The sequence below is a fragment of the Urocitellus parryii genome, chromosome 3, assembly GCF_045843805.1.
Source record: "Urocitellus parryii isolate mUroPar1 chromosome 3, mUroPar1.hap1, whole genome shotgun sequence".
In the NCBI taxonomy this organism is placed as follows: domain Eukaryota; kingdom Metazoa; phylum Chordata; class Mammalia; order Rodentia; family Sciuridae; genus Urocitellus; species Urocitellus parryii.
Genome location: NC_135533.1, coordinates 213040075 through 213044998, shown reverse-complemented (window position 1 = coordinate 213044998; position 4924 = coordinate 213040075). Strand labels below are relative to the sequence as shown.

Sequence of the window (4924 nt, the reverse complement as noted above, 5' to 3'; positions counted from 1 at the left end):
TCGCCCATGTGCCCTGTGTCTCAACTCCACAATGCAATTCAAATGTGGCTGCAGTAATTCAACCTAAAAACGTAGCATGAGTTACACACACACACAAAAAACTGTTCCATTTTTGTAAAATAAAATAAAGTATACCTTAGGGAAAACCTTGCAGATGAATTCAGATAATCTGCATGGAACACTGTTCAACACCTTGCACTCAGGAATCTCTTATTAGGAATTCATGATGTTTTTTATGGTTGATCTCCTCATCCTCATCACCTTCATACACCCATATAATGCTTAGGAGAAGTATAAATGGACTGTATTTACTCCCTTTGTGGAGGAAACTTTATGGGAAATAGAATCATCGAGGCAGGAAAAGAAATGCTTTGCATGAGATTTTGGTTACCATCACCACAACCAGTCTCCCATGTGGCTAATCAAATATCATGTTCATCACTGTGAGGAGGAGGTAATGCTTAGGACATTCCCTCTTCCAATCGTCATCTCCCACAGAACTTACTGGTTTGCCCTGTGTATCTGGTAGGTCATTTCCCAGGAGAGCAGCCCCAACACACCTCACTAGCAGGAGTACCATGGCCCCACTCAGGATGAATGTCGATGCAGTTTTGGATAGCAGGTTCTTGATGCAAATAATCATTTACAGAAAATAGATGGATATGTGAGAATATTATGTTAAGCAATGTAAGTCAAATTCAAAAGGTCAAGGGTCACATACTTTCTTTCATTTGTGGAAGATAGAGAGGAAAAAGAAAAGAAAAGTGGGGCATTATTGCATGAAAAGCAAAGGGAGGTCATTAGAGCAGAGTAAATGAACCAAGGGGTGGAAGAGGGGAGAAGATTGGGGGAGTGCTGGGGAGTGACATCACCAAATTCTGTTGTTATTTTGTGTGCATGTACAAAAGTGTAACAATAGGTGACAACACTGCATACAATTAAAATGCACCAATAAAAATGTAAAAGAAAAAAACTACAGAAATCCACTTCATCATCAAAAAATTATAATCACTGTTCTTGATAATAAATCTTGTAGGAATTTTAATGACTTCATATAAAATTTCAGTTCTTGGCATCTCTGCCTGATACTATTCTCCTGCACATCTCTGCCCTAAAAGCAACTACTCTCAGAAATTTTAAGGGTGGATTTTCCTGTCGTTGTCTCCATGTCTGCATTTATTTATGTATACATAAATAGTTTTGTTAAGCACATGCTAAAGAGTACCTAAATCTCACCTAGGGAATATACAACTAAATACGTATTGCCCTGCAATGTGCTGATTTGTTTCAACATGTAATTTAAAGTTTCCCTAAAAGAGTACATACATCTTCTTTGAAGGCTTTAAACTGCTATGCAACATTACCTGAGAGACAAACATTGCTACTTTTTTTTTAGTTCATTACTACAATAAACATTGCAAAATCCTTTTGCACTGATTCATAGCATATAAGTGAGATTTCACATAATATGTGTATACACAAGAATTGTATGACCTCTGTGTTAATCACCTTTCTGTTACTGTGACAACATGCCAAAGAAAAAAATCACATATTGGAGGAAAAGCTTATTTTGTCTCATACCTTCAGAGATTTCAGTCCATTGTCACCTGGCTCCATTGCTTGGAGCTGGAGGTGAGGCACAGCATCATAGAAGAAGGGAATGGCAGGGGAAAGCAGCTCACCTCATACCAGCCAGGAAGAAGAGACAGAGGGAGGGAAGGAGGGAGGGAGAGAGAGAGAGAGAGAGAGAGAGAGAGAGAGAGAGAGAGAGAAGAAAAGGAGTGTTGGAGGGAAGAAAGGAAGGAAGGAAGGAAGGAAGGAAGGAAGGAAGGAAGGAAGGAAGGAAGGAAGGAAGGAAGGAAGGAAAATAAATTGGCTGAGAAAAAGTTGCATGCCCCAAAGGCCCTCTCACAAGAACCCCCTCCCTCCAGATATGTGGCCCCTCCCACAGTTTCTCACACCTCTCTGAAGTCCACTGAGCTCTGAGTTCATCTGTGGACTAATCCACAGATGAGGTCAGAGCTCTCATGGACCAACCATTTCTCACCCAGCATCTGAACACAGCCATGCTTTGGACCAAGCCTTCAACACACGAGTCTTTGGGAGACAGAACAGATTCAAACTATACCAGTTTCCAAACAGATATTCACATTCAATGTTCACACAACTACAATGTTGAAAATTCCAATTAAAAGTCCCCATTTATCCCTCCCAAAGAATGACAGCCATCAATCTGCTATTAAATATCTTGATATATAAAATCCAATAAATTAAAAAATATTATTAATAATGCAGTATTTACAGATTTATTTGCTTCATTTTATTGCACTTTCCTAACTACTTATCAAATGGAGGTCAAAATTCCTGAGATTAGACTGTTCTACTGAGGAGCCTCCTCAGGGCATTTTTAATGTCCTTGTCCCTCAGGCTGTAGATAAAGGGGTTCAGCATGGGGGTGACCACACTGTATATCACTGAAGACACCACGTCTTTCTTGGGGGAGGATGACACAGCTGAACCAAGGTGTGCTCCAATGCCTGTTCCATAAAATAAGCAAACAACCGACAGGTGAGACCCACAGGCAGAGAAGGCTTTGTACTTCCCACTCAAAGATGGGATCTTCAAAATGGAAGAAACAATTTCATAGTAAGATAAAAGGATCCCTAAGACTGGGAGAAAACCATAGATGGCACCAAGAAAATACTTGATCATGTTACCAGAGAAGTTGTCATAACAGGAAAGACTCAGAACGTGAGCAGGGTCACAGAAGAAATTAGAAATCTCTACCTCTGTGAAGCTGGTAAACTCTAATGCAATCAGAATGTGAATCTGGGATACAAAAATGCTAAACAACAAGGACATAAAAACTAAGAAGCCACAGAGGTGAGGATTCATGATGACTAAGTAGTGCATGGGGTGACAGATGGCCACAAAACGGTCATAGGCCATCACAGTAAGAAGCATACCATCCATACATCCAAAAATGATAAAAAAGAACATCTATGTCAGGCCACCCACATAGGAGATGGCTCTACTGTGAGTTATAAGGTTCACAATCATTCTTGGGACTGTGGTGGAAATAAAATATGTCAGTCAAGGACAGGTTGGAGAGGAAGAAGTACATGGGGGTGTGGAGGTGGGAGTCAGAGCTGACCGCCAGGATGATGAGCAGATTCCCAAGAATAGTAACCAGGTACATGAACAGCAACAGTCCAAAGAGGATTGGTTGCTGGTCTGGATCCTCTGACAATCCCAGGAGTTGGAATTCTAAGATGGCTGTTACATTTAGTGCATCTATAATGCTGGGACACCTTTGACAAAAAACAAGTTGGGAAAAAGGAAACAAATGAGCAGCATCCATCACTCCATAGACACATTTAACTGAATCCTTTATCATTAGAGGATACTGAGATCTGTACACCTTCACCAGCCTTTCACAGTCTGACCAAATCCTCTTGGAACTTTCTCAATACTGTTCTATGTATCATTTATCCCTTCTGTGCATACACATTTTTTTGCCATATTAGAAAGCAAACCCAGGGTCTCACACTGGGCAAACATTCTACTAAACTGTACATCCATCCATATTTATTTTACTTTGAGACAGACAGGGTCTCCCTAAAGTTGCCCAGACTGGCCTTGAAATAGATCTCTTTCCTCAGCAAGCCTAGTAGTGGGTATTACAGTCATGAATCTCTGCACCCAACCTACATACCTGATTTAAAGACACTCAAATGAACAATGTTAGAAAACCAAGAACACTCTACACAGCAAGACACTGACCACAGTAAAATGCTGTCTACTCTCCAATTAAAAAAAATATTATAAGAAACATTGCTTCCTCTTTGAGAAAAAAACACACTTTATTAAAAGAAATTAAGAGGCAGTCTATTATACATTACCATATTCTAAGACAATGGTACAAATCCCTTTTATGAAGAATATTTATAAACACCCCATAAGAGCTAGAACTGCATGATCTGAATATTAAATTAAAGATGAAAATTCATAATGAGAACACATTCCTAAGGACCAGTTTTCTTATGGGATTTTATCACTTCTAGGTTTTCTTATTTGCCTCCATGGATTCATGACCTTGGTCATACACTGTTTATCTTTTGAAAAGCAATCAATATGTTTCTCTTATCCTTGGTCTAGATAGACTCAAATATTAAGAAATATGGTTTGATAACTGTACATAATCATTGATGTCACAGACCAAAATCATAGCATTAGTGCGCATAGTGCCTGTTGGTCACTTATATGCCATTAGATAAAAATGTGAGTGTGTAACCAATGTGATTCTGCAATGTGTATTTGGGGTAAAAATGGGAGTTCATAACCCAATTGAGTCAAATGTATGAAAGATGATATATCATGAGCTTTGTAATGTTTTGAACAACCAATAAAAAAAGAGAAAAGAATATAAAATGTCCTACCTATGAAATATGGTATATCATACAGGAAAGTTGAAGAACCAAAAATGCATCTCAATATTAACATTTGGAATGAGGTTACTGGTTAATATTTACAATGCAAAAATAAAGAGGTCATAAAACTAAATTTAGCATTAATCTATCATTAATTAGTACTGAATAGTCCATAAAATCAATATGCTATTTTGTTTAACACTGTATGGCTACAATCATATTTTAATATTCTGAATAATATCTGTGGCTTGGTATCTTTCACATTTATTTTGCTTTCCAAATCTGACCATATGTCATCTAGTATATTTTTATTCCTGAATCAAAATGTTTAGTTTCTCATGTCTGAAGTGATGGCAGCCCAATTCAAGTAATATTTATTTCCTCTCAAAATAAATGCACTAATCTCCAGGTATATAAAGAACTCAAAAAACTTAACACACGCACACAAAACAACAACAACAAAAATGAATCAATAAATGGGCTAGGAAGCTAAA

At 38.0% G+C, this 4924-nt stretch overlaps 1 pseudogene; it reads right to left on the bottom strand.

Annotated features, from left to right (window-relative positions):
• Positions 1–2370: 2370 nt before the first annotated feature.
• Positions 2371–3361, bottom strand: LOC144253907 (olfactory receptor 7E178-like; annotated as a pseudogene).
• Between the last annotated feature and the right edge of the window lie 1563 nt (positions 3362–4924).